Source organism: Nicotiana attenuata, unplaced genomic scaffold, assembly GCF_001879085.1.
Source record: "Nicotiana attenuata strain UT unplaced genomic scaffold, NIATTr2, whole genome shotgun sequence".
NCBI classification, from domain to species: Eukaryota; Viridiplantae; Streptophyta; class Magnoliopsida; order Solanales; family Solanaceae; genus Nicotiana; species Nicotiana attenuata.
Window position 1 is genome coordinate 215870 of NW_017671446.1, and position 19323 is coordinate 235192.

Below are 19323 nucleotides of genomic sequence, written 5' to 3' on the forward strand. Positions count from 1 at the left end.
GCAATTTACCAAGAACCAGAGGCATCTTCAGAGAAGGGGCCTGTATAGCACAAAGAGTTCTGGTAAACAAGACAATCCCCTTGTATTGTTCCAACAACTTATGAACAGAAATAAGATTGTATTGAAAAGAAGGAACATACAAAACATGATGAATTGTGAAATTTGGAAACAAATTTAAGGATCCTATTAAATGGACCTTTACTTTGTAACCATTTGGAAGAGAAACTAGACAAGGTATAGGCAGTGTCCTTAGATTAAATAGAAGTTCTTTATGAGAAGTCATATGATCAGAAGCTCCAGAATCTATTATTCAAACAAAACTATCTACTTGTGAAAGCATGCATGACTTGAGAGAAATACTTTCTGACAACAGCTTACCAGCAAAGTTGGCAGAAGCCATAAGAGTGGGAGTGGAGGAGGAATCAGCAGATACATGAGAATGTTGCAGTAACATCATCAGTTGGGAAACTTGATCTAGTGTTAAACCAGAAATCATTGGAGCTGATGTTTTAGACGTCAATACTACACAAGAGGGGGGGTGATTTGTGTGGTACCTAATTTTCGCACTAGAAGAACCTGGTTCTTCTAGGTGTTCTAACTTCTACTGTTTGCGGAATTAAAATACAGAAATAAAGAACACAGAGATTTTTACATGGAAAACACCTGGCTCAAAAGGTAAAAAAACCGCGACCTACTACTCAGTAGGATTTTCCCAAACTTCCACTAAACTTCAATGAGCCAAAAACAGCATTTACAAAACTCTTTGTAAACCTAAGGATTAACTCTAATCCCAGTGTAGCACACAGCCTCAACTATTGCGACACTTTCAAGTTAACTCTAACTTGAATACTCAATGCACCTAATATAATTGCTTCTAAGAAAGCTGGAAAGGTACAATGTTAAAACACCTACTACAATTGAACTAGAAATAAAGAAAGACACAATGGAATTGGTTCTTCACACTTAGTTCTTGTAGCTTCTGATTTGCACACTTGTATCACACACAAATTGCTTGCAACAATCGCCTAGCTCTTTTGCTCTCAATTTGGTTTAACTTCAGCTTATGTGCAATCACCTGTAAAAGAGAACAATCGTTATATTTATAGCGTTAGTAATCAGAGTTTGATAAGAACTCGAATTGTGGATCCTTTGACAATTCGAGTCCAAGAACAACTCTAACTCCTAATCCATATTCTTGATCCGGATGTAATTCTCTTTTCATAAGGAGACTTCAACTCCTTATCCTATATGCAATCTTTTCGATCAGTTCAGAAGATATTCATCAAGATATTGCTGCTTGATCTCAAGGACTTATCTTCTTCACGTGCATCTCATGTGTATGGGCCATAACAACTGTGTCTCCTTAGATGAACCTGGTCCTTCACTGAGTTCATTTGTCATTTTTCAAAACTTCAACTGATCTTGGGCCAACAGGAGCATTACTAGACTCGGATGGCTTGTCAGAATCAGAAATCACATTAACAGGAGAAGAGGGAGAACTTAGTTCAACATGAGCTGTAACTTTCCTACTGGCAGTCCCTTTTGTGAACTTGAAATTTGAAGGATACCCATGTAACTTGTAGCACTTGTCAATAGTGTGACCAGGTTTCTTACAATATTTGCATGTAAGGGGTCTTTGTGTGTCAAAATTGACTTTGGAAGGAAAACCTTGTTTAGAGACTCCAGCATTGAAAGATGCAGATGTAGGGAGAAACTGAGGAGAGGTAGAGACCTGCCTCTGCTTCTCATCTGACAATAATATGCTGTAGACAGTACTCACAGATGGAAATGGTTTAATCATGAAAATATTGCTTCTGGTTTGCACATATATATCATTGAGACCCATCAAAAATTGGTACACCTTTTGAACATCATCATCCCTTTGATAGTCAGATTTGAAACCACAGTTACTACAGGACCTGACCCTACTAATTGACAAGGCATCAATTTCATCCCACAATTGCTTGATTTTGTTGAAATAAGAAGCAATATCAAGCGATCCTTGTGAGATGTGAGCAAGTTCCTTTTTGAGTTCAAAAACCCTTGGAGCATCTGCCTGACCATATCTTTCCTCCAACTCACTCCAAATATCTTTGGCAAGTTCAAAGTACTCAACACTACGAGCAATATCTTTGGATAGGGAGTTAATCAACCAAGAGACAACCAAATCATTACACCTCTGCCATTGTCTCGCTAAAGGAGAGCTATCAGGAGGTTTAACTGAGATTCCATTAATGAAATCCAATTTGTTTCTAACAGATAAAGCCACAAGAATGGTTCGTCTCCAACTCCTGTACCCGGTACCATCAAAAGGCACAGAAACTAAAGAAGATCCTAAAATATCGGACGGATGAACATAAAAAGGATGACATGGATGCGTATAACCGTCCTCATGAAAAGCAGATCGAGAAACAGAAGAAGCAGTTGGTAATACAGGTTCAGAACCATCATTGTTCGGCATTTTGCATGCAATTAATCAGAAAAAAAAACTACACTCACAATGAAACAAGAGAACAGAGATATCTAGGGTTACCAAGTTTCCTCCGCGACCGAAAGGAACAACGGCCTTGTAAAGAAAAGTCACCGGGACCAGCAAAACCCTAGGTCGAAATCGGCACCTCAAATAACTCCAAAAATTGGTCAATTGCCAGGAGATGTTTACTGTCCATCATGTTCATCAATAAGGAAGAAAGAAGCCCAAAATACCGATGAAGATTCGCCGGAATGAAGAAACCCAAAACCAAATCGGAGAGAACAGCGGAATCTCGACAAAACTCCGATACAACTAAACGATTGTAGCCTCAGAAGATGGATAACCTCGTAATCTATCCAGATCTAGGCTCCGATACCATGATAAAACTCCATTAACGATGAGATCGAAGAAAGAGTAATAGAGAGGAAGAAAGGAGGAAACTTCTAGATATTTTCCATTAGAGAGAGTCAAAAAATCAACTGTCTGTTACAAAATATAATCCCCTTTTTGTACAATGTATTGGGCTGGTCCACTACATACAGATATAAATAAATACAATCTAGGCCCAATATCAAATGTAGAGAAAAATGACCCAAAACTAAGTAACAGCCCAATTAAAACTAAGTAACAGCACTTTCTTCTTATATCTCAACAATGTCGGAACTTCTAAAAAAGCTTGTGATAGCATGTACTATCAACCAATTAGTTACCGAAACATCACAGATTATTCCAAAATTTCACACAGAAATAAGAAGAATGATATTGTCGTCATGTTTCTCACATATTAAATGGCATCAACAATGGAACAAAAAGAATCATCAGTAATAATTTGATAATTATGGTAAACCGTTCAATCAAATCAATTAAAATTTGACAACTGGTGTACATTGCTGAGATATATAACCATGAGTTTGGTTTAGATATAGTATTTATTATGGAATAATTGTTTATTCAATTTTAATAAAGTTTTAAATAGATCATATATTAGTCTGTGTCATTTGCTTATATAGTAGATGATTTAGTGTATAGAGTTTAGCTTATACACGGAAGATTAAATCATCTGTTCTTATAAGTATAAAGTTTGAGTTCACAATCTAATGATGGAATTAGACAAACCATCATGGATGATTGTAGCATAAGATTAAATATAATTTATCTTGATTATGGGAATGGTTTAATTCCAACTTTTTGTGCTAGTACATTTTGTATGTATTGAACGGACCAAGTAAAGATAAATATTTTATACTGACTTAATAAAACAAACTCTCTAGCCATTAAATGTGCTTATACTCTTAATCTTGATATAACTATTATTAGTTGTGTACATTATTATTGTTTTGATTTATTAAAAGGCGAGATTCTTTCGTGGGTCAATGTGCTTGGTAAATAGGATAATAATAATGTACATTGGCGAAGTAATAGTTAGTTGATGGAATCCATGTCTCGGTTTAGAGATTGATGATACACCTTTATGAAAGCTTATAATTTTTTATGTGTAAACCCGGCCGATGAATTTTGTATCCGACACATGAAATAAGTTAAGCGAAAGTCTAAAGTAAATATCAATAAATTAAATCGTCAGTAATTTAATTTAATTGATTAATATCTGAATCTTAACATGGGGAGCTAAATAAGATTTAATGGATGAATTTCGAAATTGAATAAGGAGTGGAATTACGAATTTTTAGTGGAATAGTTCGTACTTAATTATTGTGGATATTAATTTCGAAAATTAAAAATTAATTCCATAATTGAAAGCCTTGTTAATTAAATTCTGTGGTCATTGCTGTGCCTCTATAATAGGAAAAAAAGAAATCTTTTTTCTGCTGGAAAAAAGACCCAACAGGTTTTGGAAAAGGGTTTTAACCCTTAAAAACTTGTGCTATAAATAGATAAGATTTTCCACCTAGAGAAAAGAGAACACGGTGGCTGAAATTTTCAGCCAAGTTTTCCTAGAAATTGCCCACACGAAATTGCTATTTTCGGCTATTATTTGGGTAACACAGTAGAAGACCGTGGAACGTTCGAGGATCATGATCGTGTGGGTGGTGGATTTTTTATTGAGTTGCTGTGGAATTGGAGGCTCAAGTGATAGATGAGCTTTGTTCACGTTTCAAGAGGTAACCCATGAAATACCGTTTATACTAATTGTCTAGATTACATGTGATTTTGATATTCGGACGGCTTCCGCTGCATATATATAATCCAATCACACATGTCAAAAGAAAAACATTCTATGAAAATGAAGGCCATCAATGGGTTGTCCATAAACTCCCACTTGCACTCAACAAGCAGTTAAAATGAAATGTAACACAGTTAAAAAAAAAATTGAAGAATCTGTGAAGCATACCAAATATAGAGAAACTATTGTCTAGTCCAATTTATTTGAGCCGATTTTCCTCTATCACATGAATTCTAGCAATGACCTCAATACTGAAAGATTTCAAAAAAAAAAAATTAACAATTATGAGAAGAAAGAAAAGCAAACTATTAGAACAAGGACTGTATTACATATGCATAAAAATTACTATTAGTTACAATGCTAGTGATTGAATAAAACAGCGCAAAACTTTATGTGGTTACAACGTTCATTTTATAGTGGGACGTATCAGCACATATATTTTCCTAGTTAAAGAAATATTAGTGAAGAGTGTACCAGGAGGATAGAATTCAGAAGGAATTTGGGCCCGAATTTGTTGGGCTAAAACGGTCCAAAGATACTCTTAATCGCTCGGTTTTCTTCAAAATGCCTCACACCACTAAGAGTATCCAACTCCTAATAAGTAACTTATTTTTCTTGTCTACTTTCCATGTAGGACTTTGTTCTCATACACCCAATAATCTCCCCTTGAACTAAGTTCCACATGACCCATTACTATTCATGGGCTAATTTGGAGATTAGTTAACTATGTGTCACCCACATGATCCAAGTATTGAAAGTCACTGAAGCCCAAGGAGAGGCTGTGTACGCATCTTTGAAGCGACGTACGGGTAAAGGTAATAAACTGGCCCATAGATGGGCAAAGGCACTAAGCCGAGCCTTACGCCATCACTTACCCACCTCTATACTTGTCCCGCCAAATCATTGACTCCGATACCATTATGTTGGAAAAAACAAGCACAACCAATGTGCATGACAAGGTAGCAGCGGAATAATATCCGAGTCTAACTTCCCCAATCTAATTGAACCAAAAGAAGACAAACAAATTTAAGCACAAACGTATACGGGCATCAAGTATATTAACCAATACGAATATGGCAAGGTAAAATAATCAAGCACACGGGACACCAGGATTTACGTGAAAAACCATATGTCTTGATATTAGTGGGTTATAGAACAAAGTGGACTAGGTCCAAAATATACTTTTTAATCTACATAGAAAGAGAAAAGCCCAAAATATCTAATAGAATGAACCACTCACAATCAGTGGCGGATCCAGGATTTCGAGCAAGAGGGTTTAATATCATAAAGGAGAGAACAACAAAAAAAATTCATCGAATGAGTTTATCGAAATTTGTTGAATCTAAATATGATATCAAACAGGTTCATCAAACAAATTTAAATCTAAATGGAAATTAAATTATCGCCGAAACTCATGCTAATGATATGTTGGATAAAAACTTATATATTGGTTTGTTTTGAAGTAATGTTTTTACCAACAAAAAAAGTTGGTAAAAAAGGGATTCTATGAAAGAAAAGGCAAATAAAAAATCATGTATAATAAATAATAAACAAAAAATGAGCGAAAGGTAATTGCAAAAACAACTATCTATATATATTAAAAGAAGAGCAAAAAACCCTCTGCTTAAGACACGTGGCAACCTAGAAAAACGCCACATGGCATAAGTACTTAATAATTAGTTATTGGTTATTGTTTTTGATTTTAAATATCTATAAAATAATCAAATAAAATATTTTATAATAAAAAACAAAAATTAAAAAAAAATTCCCTTCAAATTGGAGAGTAATTTCAAGTTGGAGTTTTTAAATTATTTTAAAATAAAAATTAAAATTACAAAAATAAAAAACTGCCAATTCAAAATTTATTTGGGTTTTTAATAATTTTGTTTTTATTTTTTAAAAAAAAAGTCTATTTATTTAGAAAATATTTTTGCAAATAATAGAATAAAATATAAAATAATAAAAATATATCTTCTATTATATTATAAAAATAAAGTAGCATACAAAAATTTAAATAATGTAATATGCTAATAAAAGTTTCTATTAACAATGCAATAATACTAAATATTGGATAATATAATTAAAAAATACATAACAAAAAAATTATTCAATGCCTATATAAGTCTCTTTAATTTAATAGAGATTTTATTTATTAAAATTCAGATAATATTATTGAGAACAATAGGATAAAATTTAAAATAAAAAAATATTTCAAGAGTAATAAAATATATATCATATTTTATATTATTATAAAAAAATTAGTAGACAAAAATATTAAACAAAGTAATATGCTAATAAAAGTTTCTATTAGCAATGTTGTCACGACCCAAAATCCACTATAGGTCGCGATGGCGCCCAACGTCGCCGTTAGGCAAGCCAACGGTGAACTAACAACTTAATTATTCCTTTTATTATTTTCGAAATCATAATTGTAATTAAGTAAGGAGGTTTACACCTTTAAAATCACGGGTACGTACATTGATCAGCTCCAACCCTGCACCACTATATAATGGCGAGGAGTGATCGATGCAGCTTTTACCCGAAAGGTCGCGATCGATGTCCAGGGAGTTAATATTGATTGGGAGTTGGATTTCTATCTAATCTAGCTATGCGTGTTACTTTTAATTACACTTCTAACCATGCTTGGATTGGTTTCTAATCTACGTTTAATGCCATTGATTGCTGAAAGTAATCTAAGTACAATATTTTTGTAGGAGTTTTCTCAGTTGATAAAAAGCACTAGGGAAGTGACTTACACCTAGGCGAGTATCTAATGGGATCTAGAGTTTAGGACAAGCTTGTTATGATTGGGGTCATGATATAACCATCACATAAGTGCTCACTCTATACCTCTCAGTAGTGTGAGTGACTTTGCCCGATTTGACTTTCTCAAGTCCAAATGGGTGTTCATGCATAACAAATGATGTTGGCTCAAGTTGGTTATTACTATCTCTAGATTTAACCTTTTAATTGGGCTATCAATCTCTTGAAGAGTCTAAGTCATCAAGGCACGAATCATTGTTTGCAACCACCAATTCTACATTTAAAGCTTGAATTAAGCTAAATATCACTAGCCCATAAACAAATAATCCTAAAATTGAAGACCCATTAAATACCCACACTAGGGTTAGGTCACAACCCTAGCTAATAGGTTTAGATACTCATAATCAAGGTAGAAATCAAAGATGGAGATGAAATATAAGCCATAAAAGTTGATTACAAGAACAAAATCTAAGAATATAAGCTAAAGCTACTTTAAAATTACTCTAAATGGTAAAGTGCGGCTGTTCACGAGCTCACTGATACAAAAGATAACCTAAAAATGTGAAAAAGATCTATCTATACACAGCTGAAATTACTGGAAAAAAATACCCCAATGGAGGTTCCACTGTGAGCAAAATACTGAGCGCCTCAGCGTATGGACTTTCGTGGTCGCGCAAAACAAGTGCGGACTGCGTTTCTTCACTTTTGTGCTTGTTTTGGACTTGATTTCGCGGGCAGCATAAAAGTTACCGCCTCCGCGTTAGCATCAACTGCAGCCGCGTAATTTGGACGCGGACCGCGCTCCTCAGTCAGGCTCAACTTGCAGGGTCTCCGAACTTTAATCAACGCTCTCAGCGGAAATACCACCGCACTTTTTCATCGCGGGCAACAGTCTCTGTTGTCTCCAAAACATCTTCTCTAAATCTCACTTCCGCGGACCGCGTAATTGTGGCCGCTTCAGCGGTGGACCTTACGCGGCCGCGCTTTTCCATTGCGGTCAGCGCTTCAGTCCCAGCTTTGAACTTGTGCAATTTTAACTCCTTCATGAGTTGATTATGGCTTTCTTGCCTCATTTTGACCAAACCCTGCAGACAAGCACATTAAATCAGTTTTCGGGAATACTTTTACACATTTTTTATCCAAAACCTAAACAAAAGAGAGCATAAGATAGGCTAAAATCCATAGTTATCATACACAACTAGTTTTTAATATTTAAATAAGACAAAGAAGTTCACAGTTGAGGCAAACAATAGGAGTCTTAGAGGGTGTTTGGCTAAGCTTATAAGTTCACAGGGGGGAGGAAGTTTTGAAATCACTTCAATCTTCGCCTTGTCCACCTCAATACCATGCTTGGAGATCTTATGGCCGAGGACAATGCCCTCCTCAACCATAAAGTGGCATTTTTCCCAATTGAGCACAGGATTTGTCTCTTCTCAACGGGCAAGCAGCTTGTCAAGATTCTTCAAGCATTCTTCAAAGGAGTCATCCACAACACTAAAATCATCCATGAACCCTTCCAAGAAGTCCTCTACCATGTCCATAAAGATAGCCATCATACACCGCTGGAAGGTAGCCGGTGCATTACACAAACCAAATGGCATCTGTGGGAATGCAAAGGTCCCATACGGGCATGTGAAGGTGATTTTCTCTTGGTCCTTCGGTGCAATCAAAATCTGGCTGTAACCTGAGTACCCATCCAAAAAGCAGTAGTAGGCACGCCCGGCAAGTCTATCCAATATTTGGTCAAGAAAGGGCAATAGAAAATGATCTTTGCGGGTCACTTTATTCAGCTTCCGGTAGTCCATGCATACCCTCCATCCGGTGACAGTCCTAGTGGGGATCAACTCATTTTGCTCATTTGTCACCACAGTCATACCACCCTTCTTCGACACACATTGTACCGACGAAGTCTATGAACTATCCGAGATAGGGTACACAACCCCTGCATCTAGCCACTTGATAACTTCCTTCTTAACGACCTCTTGCATAGCCTCGTTCAACCTCCTTTGATGTTCCACGGAGGGTTTGGCATCATCCTCAAGTATAATCTTGTGCATGCAAAAGGCGGGGCTTATCCCCCGAATATCAACTAGAGTATGCCTTGGTTGGCATCAATAATACCAAGCGGCCTCTTTATTGTTCGATCCGCCATTTGCAATCTCATTGAAGTAAATCTCGATTGACCAATACCCAAAGTTTTGAATACAGAGTAAGGCATCAAATTTATACTTGCTCCCAAATCACACAAGGCCTTTGCAAAATCCGCACTCCCAATGGTACATGGAATGGTAAATGCGCCGGGATCTTAAAGTTTTGGAGCCATTGAATGCACAATGGAACTCACTTGATGAGTCATTTTGATGGTTTCACAATCCATAGATCTCTTTTTAGTTACCAAATATTTCATAAACTTGGCATGTCTCGGCATTTTCTCAAGAGCTTCCACCAAGGGCACATTGATCGACAAGCTTTTCATCATTTCAATAAACTTCTTGAATTGGTTTCATTATTTTGCTTTGCCAGTCTTTGAGGGTAAGGTGGAGGAGGCCTTGGCAAAGGATCCTTAGCTTTAGGCCTTACCATTTTCGGTATGTCAATCACGTGTTCCCTAGACGGGTTCACGTCATTTTAAGTCTCATCCTCATTGTCATGAATATCAATTCTCACTTCACCAGTCAAATTCTCTTCACTCACTTGCTCATGAACTATGGGATCATCATCATTTTGCACTTCAACCTCATCACTCACAATTTCCTTTTGCTTAGAGGTACTTGCTTCACCACCTCTACCGCTCCTTGTGGTCACCGCCATTGCATGGCCGGTATTGTTCCCACCTTTCGGGTTTACTACTGTGTCACTATGTAGTACCCCCTTAGGGCGAGTGTTCAAAGATTGCAAAATCTGGCCAAGTTGGACCTCCAAGTTTCGGATAGAAGTATTATGGGACGCCAAGTGGGCATCGGAGTCGGTGTTTTTCTTCATCATTTGCTCAAACATCAACCCAATCCTTCCCATCTCATTATTTGACGAGCTAGGACCTTGATATGGAAATGGGGGCGGGTTATTGGTTGTTGATACATCGGAGGCCTTTGAAAGCCCGTCCCCCGATTCCCTTGATTACCATTATTCCAACCCCCTTGGTTGTTGTTTCCTCCCCAGTTGCCCCAATTCTGATTGTTGTTCCAGCAGTTGTTTTGGTTGTTGTTGTTCCCACTGTTGCAATTTCCTTGTTGGTTTTGATTTTCCCAATTTCCTTGGGATCTCCACTGTTATTGTTGATTCGGAGCATTGCCCCGTTGTCCTTGGTAGTTGTTCACATACTGAACTTCTTCACTTTGATCATCATACCCATCATCTTGGTTGAAACCACTACTACCCTGCTCATATTGATCCAGATTTCCTTGACTTTGTTGACCTCTTTGTCGCCTCTTGTTGACCATCATATTTACCTCTTCCATGGAATTCACTTGTCTTGGCGCTTGTACTTGCTGCAATTGAGCTCTGGCCAACTGGTTCATTGTTGTAGTCAACTCTGCTACTGCTTGGTCGTGGTCATGGAGTTCTTTGTGCAGGTGAATGACATTGGGATCACCTTGCGGCACATTAGCTCAACTTTTCCACGCCGAGGAAGTATCTACCATCTCATCAAGTATCTCACTCGCCTCAGCATAAGGTGTATTTATAAAGTTTCCGCCTGCTAGCTAGTTTACTACACACTGGTTGGTAGTGTTGATGCCACGATCGAATGTCTGCTGGATCATGGCTTCGGTCATGTCATTGTTCGGACATTCTTTAACCATCGTCCGATACCTTTCCCAGATCTCATGAAGCGGTTCATTTGGCTCTGGTTTAAAGGTGAGGATATCATCTCTCAGTGTCGCCATATGTCCCGGTGAGAAAAACTTTGCTATAAACTTGTCGGCCAACTCATCCCACATGGTGATGGAATGGTTAGGGAGTCTTTCGAGCCAATCCAAAGCTTTCCCTCTAAGTGAAAAAGGGAACAATCTCAGTCTCAACGCATCCTCCGACACATTTGTCTGTTTGCTTCCCTAGCAGGTATCCACAAAGCCATTTAGATGTTTATATGCATTCTGATGGGGAGCGCCTATGAAGTACCATCTTTTCTCCAATAAGATAAGCATAACATTTGTAATGTGGAAATTGCCCGCCCGGATCCGGAGTGGGACAATTGCACTTACGTAACCTTTATTTAGAAGCACCCGAGTAGCTACTCGCGGAGGAGCTGGGGAGGGTCTGGAATGTTTTCATTGGCCTGGCGGCCTCTTCTTTGAGCTTGAGGTACTAAAGGCACCTCATCTTCAGCATTATCATCTACCTCCTCCCCCGGGAGAACATTTCCAAGAGGAACATTATTTGCCATTTTGTACCTGAATCGATTAACTCACACAAGTTAGTAAAATAAAAGGAAAGAAAAACAAGACACACAACTAGTCAGATAGATAGCCAAAACCGTTTAATTCCCCAGCAACGGCACCAAAAAGTGATCAGCTCCAACCCTGCACCACTATATAATAGCGAGGAGTGGTTGATGCAGCTTTTACCCGAAAGGTCGGGATCGATATCCACGGGGAGTTGATATTGATTGGGAGTTGGGTTTCTATCTAATCTAGCTATGCGTGTTGCTTTTAATTACACTTCTAACCATGCTTAGATTGGTTTCTAATCTACGTTTAATGCTATTGATTATGTTTTTGTAGGAGTTTTCTCAGTTGATAAAAAGCACTAGGGAAGTGACTTACACCTAGGCGAGCATTTAATGGGATCTAGAGTTTAGGACAAACTTGTTATGATTAGGGTCGTTATATAACCATCACACATAAGTGCTCACTCTATACCTCTCGGTAGTTTGAGTGACTTTACCCGATTTGACTTTCTCAAGTCCAAATGGGTGTTCATGCATAACAAATGATGTTGGCTCAAGTCGGGTATTACTATCTCTAGATTTAATCCTTTAATTGGAGCTATCAATCTCTTGAATGCACCCCAATTCCTTGTTAGCCTAATTTTCCTAGACTTAGTCTCTCTTTCTCAAGAAGAGACTACGTTATCAAGTTACGAATCAGTGTTTGCAACCACCAATTCTACAATTAAAGTATGAATTAAGCTAAATATCACTAGCCCATAAACAAATAAGCCCTAAAATTGAAGACCCATTAAATACCCACACTAGGGTTGGGTCACAACCCTAGCTAATGGGTTTAGCTACTCATAATCAAGGTAGAAATCAAAGATGAAGATGAAATATAAGCCATAAAAGTTGATTACAAGAACAAAATCTAAGAATATAAGCTAAAGCTACTTTAAAATTACTCTAAATGGTAAAGTGCGGCTGTTCATGAGCTCACTAATACAAAAGATAACCTAAAAATGTGAAAAAGATCTATTTATACACAGCTAAAATTACTGGACAAAAATACCCTTACGGAGGTTTCCTTATGAGCGAAATACTGAGCGCCTCAGTGTATGGACTTTCGCGGTCACGCAAAACAAGCGCGGACCGCATTTCTTCACTTTTGTGCTTGGTTTGTACTTGATTTTGCGAGCAGCGTAAAAGTTACCGCCTCCGCGTTAGCATCAACCGCGGTCGCGTAATTTGGACGCGGACCGCGCTCCTCAGTCAGGATCAACTTGTAGGGTCTCTAAAATTTGATCAACGCTCTCAGTGGAAATACCACCGCGACCGCGTCAGGTATTACGCGGCCGCGCTTTTTTATCGCGGGCAACGGTCACTGTTGTCTCCAAAACATCTTCTCTGAATCTCACTTCCGGGGACCGCGTAATTATGGCCGCTTCAGCGGTGGACCTTACGCGGCCGCACTTTTCCATCGCAGTCAGCGCTTCAGTCCCAGCTTCGAACTTGTGCAATTTTAACTCCTTCATGAGTTGATTATGACTTTCTTGCCTCATTTTGACCAAACCCTGCAGACAAGCACATTAAGTCAGTTTTCGGGAATACTTTTACATATTTTTTATCCAAAACCTAAGCAAAAGAGAGCATAAGATAGGCTAAAATCCATAGTTATCATACACAACTAGTTTTTAATATTTAAATAAGACAAAGAAGTTCACAGTTGAGGCAAACAATAGGAGTCTTAGAGGGTGTTTGGCTAAGCTTATAAGCTGGTCAAACTGGCTTATAAGCACCTTTTGCCTTATCTACGAGTTTGGTAAATACTCAAAGTGTTTATAAGCCAAGTGCTTATAAGCTAAAATCAGCCATAAGTCATAAGTTGGTCACCTCCAACTTATGGCTTTTTAGCTAATAAGCACTTTGAGTTTGACCAAGGCTTTTACTATTTAATCCTTAATAATATTTTCTACTTTACAAAATATTTTCCCAAAAATATTTTTTGTAACTTTCTTTTCATTCCATATTCGTTGTTCATCCGTTTCTTTACAAAAAAAAAACTTTTTAATTTATAATCTTTTGTAAAGTTTTTAAGGATATTTAGTCATTTTAATATAAGAACAACTTATCAGCACTTTTCTACCAAACACATCAGCTGCTTATTATCAGTTTCAGCACGTCTATTCAAACACGTAAATGCTTATTTAAAAAAATCAGTTTCAGCACTTTAAGCTTATCCGCTATCTCAATCAGTTAATCCGAACGAGCCCTTATTTGCCTCACTTTCTGCGTAATGTACCATTCAAGCAGTAGAAAGAAAAAATAATTGCATTTTGTGGGAAGTAGGGATCAAACCTGGGCCCTTAATGAAAGTTTGAACCCCTTTGACTACTAATTAGCTTTAGGTTTGTGTCAAGGGGATGCAACATCTAATATATTTTAATAAAAATTTAATTTAACCCTATATACATAGTGTAATTTTCCAGCTAAGGTGATTCGGATTCCACCCCTAAATCCACCCCTTCTCACAATAGATATGATTGAACCAATAACAAACAATAATCAGTTTATATTTTGAAAAAAATAGTGCATTGACTCAAGTTGTCAATAAAATATAAGATCTGATCCTAAACAATTATATGTGGGAGAAGTAAAGATCCTACGTTGATTATGTGTGGATAAATAAGGTTTATTAACTATTAGCTTAGTGTTATAAAACAATAAATGAAGAACAAGAGTATTGCAGAGAAAAGTAGAGAGAGAGAATTCTTATTGATATTAGATGAATCACAGTAGAATAGAACCCTCTATTTATAGGGAGAGGGTGACTTAGCCACCAAGCAATGAACCCTAGAATCTCTCTAAATATAGACATTCACCTTAAATAGAATTCTATTTATAACACTCCCCCTTGAATGTCTGTTCAACAGATAATGTGCCTCGTTAAAACCTTAACTAAACTAAAACCCAATGGAAAATATTTTAGAGAAGGAAAAAGAGTACACATATCTAACAATACGCCTTTTGGTTGCCTCGTTAAAAACCTTGCAAGGAAAACCCATTGCGACAAAACCTTGTAAGAGAAAAAGAGTACAACGCGTATTAACTCCCCCTGATGAGAGCATCAATTCACATCCTTGAGCCTTCGCATCCCAATCTTGTCTTCAAAAGATCGTTGGTAGATATTTGATAAACAAATCATCCATATTAACTTGAATGAATTGTTTCACCTTGAGATCATCATTCTTGATAGAGATTTATTGTCTTCATATGATCTTGTTGGAATCGTCATGTCAATATCATCACATAGGGGCAAAAACTCATGCTATCATATTATCATGCGTATAATTATAGCAGGATACATTTGTGCACAAATTGCACTGAGGATGTGGTACTTTAAGATCAAGAATTGTATATGATTTAAGCAATTTAAATCCTTTGGGGATTGTCATATAAGTATATTCAAATAAGCCATTTAAATAGACTTTAGATGCATATCAACTTTTCATGTCATACTAGACATATAAGATATCGAAAACTGATTGCACATATCATTGACTTTATACTTTCAAGTATTTGAACTGCAGGTCTAAAACAACATTTCTTTCATATGAAACCAAATCTACTTGAATTGTGTCTCTTCTATTTGGCCAATAGTTTTGTGTCTGTATTCGACAAATTTAAGATCCTCATCTATACTTAGCGCTATGATAGATGTCGTCGACGAATATTTTATATCTGTTTCAGCTTTATTTTCATAAAGACATGACATAGAGATCTCTTCATTCATATTTTTAGGTACCTGAATCTCTCATGAGATTTTATGAAGTGTTATGTCATGTGATCTTCTAGATCACTTGCCTCCTTATTATGATTATTTTGATCATTTGCTCATCTTCTTTATCAAGAAGTTGTTTTGAAACCGATTAGTCTATACGCCTTAAGCGTACCATAGACTTTGTCCTTCTAGGACTTAAAAAGAGCATTTGCATTGAGAATATAGTTACTTTCTTTGGGTCAGCAAATGCGTCTGGCATGCTTTGCAATATATTGCAAATGAATTATCCTTTTATGAACTTCAAGTTCATATTATCTTATTCGAGGATCTAGATATAGAAATGATAATTCATTTCACGTAACTTTTTCTCAACTGTTTATCCTTTCTCCCCCTCATGTTAGAAAAACTAACTTGTTACCTCAACTTTGAGAATCCACCTTTGTGCGTTATGGTCTTAATCAAAATCTACACCGCACATCAATAATAATACGATGGAATTATTTGGTTCCTGACCCCGAACCACTTGTGAAGGGAGAAAATAATATACTTTGGTATATAATGTATATCAAACTGATATAGATAACTTTGTTCTCATAAGCAATTGTTTAGCTATTAAGTAGAGGCACTTAATAAATCATTTTGCTAAACCAACTGTGATGTAAACCAACTTATCAAGATGAACTTCTTGAATAGAAAATCTGGAAATTATGCTCGAAATTAAATTATTGAGCAAGTTACCTCGCAAAATACCATGTTGCGGGTTATTAATAATCGCACATGTAACCATCTCATAGATGCATCTTATGTGGTATACATGGCAGGTGAATGGGCCCATATTCACATTTAATATTTCCAGCATTCATGGGATTCAATCCCAATTTTAGTTGGTATATTAATTAATGAGAACAGTCAACATAAGAGAATTCGTAAAGAACTTTCTAGTTCTTTAATATTTACCCATGTGAATTCTCTTTTATTTTTGCACATCATACTTAAATTGATATGGGTAAACCAATTATGCCAACTGAATAAATTATCAGTATTGATAAACTTCAGATTTACACCATGACGTGTGCAATTATCAATAAATTCCAAGTTTATTATGATATGGGTTTTTATATCAATAAACTTCTCTTTATTGTGTAGTACAAACAGGAGAATAAAGCGGGTAGCTTTTCACATACATATTACCCCGCTACAAGTTGTAGTAATAGAAGATATTAAATCTTTTCTTTATTTATAGTCTCAGTATGACCAACCACTTTCGCAAGTACTTTAGAAACTCAATAAGTTTCTTTGAGACTTACTACAACACAACGTCTTTTTGATAATTAATTTTTTCCAAAATAGTATAATTGGCTATTCTAGAGCTCTCAATTAATTTTGTGCTACCACATATTCATCAACATCCATATGGTGAATATTTCTTTTAAAGAGAAAGTTATACCATTATGGTTATGGTCAAAATTATATGCAAGATATGTTTCATGCATTAATGTTATTCTTTAATAATCACATTACCAAAATATTTTAGGGTGCAATAGATACGTGACCAATGATCATTCATGCCATAATAATGATATTATTTTCTTATATCATCTCAAACCTCCTTCTAGAGGTGAGTGCGCGGTATATTCACTACCACTAGTACGTTCATATTCGTCCAAGAATGGATATGTATTCATAAATCAGATGTTGTCACATTCACATCATGAATTGACCATAGTCATCTGTATGTGCTTTACGAAATCTTATGTCAAATCGATGACAAACATTAGCTTCATAGAGTGAAGGCTTAATTTGAGAATCCTTATTATTCTCATTACCACGATAATGACGATTATAATTTCATCTATTACCACGTCCACATCCATTGATACCTTTATGGTAATAATTTTGTCTTCTTTCAGACTTATTACACATTGCTATCACGTTCTCTTAAGGGAATGAGAATGGAGCAAATTCAATAGGACGGATTTTCAATTCTTTGCCCACAATCATACCTGAATTTGATCATGGCAAGACATAGAAAATTTACCACTTTGGGTGGTTATAATTTCTTTCAAATTCCATTAGAGTTAAAATCAAGATTTATTGTCTTTGCTTGTATTTAAAATCAAATTATAGAATGTCAAGAATCTAAAAGAGAAAAATAAGGTAAAAATACTTACCTTAAATCTAGAATTTATTCCTGAAGAAAGTTCAAGGATCAATTGGCAATTATTATGCTCAATACTATGTACAAATTGAGCATCATGCATGTATCCCAAAGCTCGGTGACCAAAGCAGATGTCTCTAACTTATCACCAATGTAGCTAATATAATTCCTTTTTGCTTCTTGAACGCAACAACTTTTTCCTCAAAATAAGCTATTAAAAGTTACTGTTAGTGGAGCTAATTCAATTGACTTCTATGTCTCTATTCACGTCGGCGGCGTCAGGTTACTATCCAAAGCCCTTTGCTCAATTGGTTGGAGTCTCGTGCTGATAACGTGTTATAAAACAATAAATAAAGAACAAGAGTATTGCAGAGAAAAGTAGAGAGAGAAAATTCTTATTGATATTGGATGAATTACAATAGAATAGAACCCTCTATTTATAGGAAGAGGGTGACTTAGCCACCAAGCAATGAACCCTAGAATCTCTCTAAATATAGACATTCACCTTAAATAGAATTCTATTTATAACACTTAGTGATCGGTAGACATTATTTATAATAGATGCTAACTCTTTTTTCATGTGTTCAATGAAACATAATATACTAGGATTATTTTTATGATAATCAAGGGTTGTAGATTGACCTCTATTTATAGAGAATACCTTATCATCATAGACCAATCAAAACTGCTAACCCAATTGATGAAGTAATGATAGTGAACAAGAAAACAAGGAATTTGATCAAATGAGAACTCAAAGAAATTAATATTCCTTCACATAGTATGCCTAACAAGCATCGGAACAGCCATAAACATGAAAAATATGCTCGTACATGGCCGAAACTTTAAGATCAAAAGTTTAAAATGTTATTCATAGGACAAAAGAGGGACAACAATTGTTAAATTTGAAATTCTGCGACGGGAATAGAAATTCAAGAACATCCACATTAATGGCTATTTCTGTACTTCGCCCAGCATACTCTGTAGTCTGTAGTCATCCTCAAGTAGCAACAAAATTCTTTGCCTTAAGTGAGTATTATTATCTGATTTTTGAGATTGTAGAGTAAGCTAAGTAAAACAAGATATATTTTCGCAGATACAATCATACAATCCAACCAACATTTCAGAAGGTTCTATGTTTTAATTTTAAACTTGAAGTGGTCCAGATGCAATCTCGTAATTTTGGTTCTCAAAGATAAAATCTCATGACAACTATCCAAGTAATCTCTAAATCCAAGAAACTATGTCCAAAATTAAAATATAAACATGAAAAAAGTAATTAAAAAAATAATATATCTATCTATCTATATTATTATAAATAAAATTATTATAAAAGCACAAATATCATAACACTAAATGGTAAGCGACGAAAATATCCTTTAAATATTGACCGACTTTTATACCCTTCAAAAACAAAATTATTCACTCAAAATATGGTCATCGTTGGATAAATTTGAAATATCTAGACTTTGCCTAATAGCTGGGTTGGAATCAAATATGGGTCTCGTAATTTTGCCTCTAAATTTACTCCAAATATGTATTTTTTTTATGAACTAATTTAGTGATTAGACAAGTGTTTTGATGGTATATTTGGTTGCTA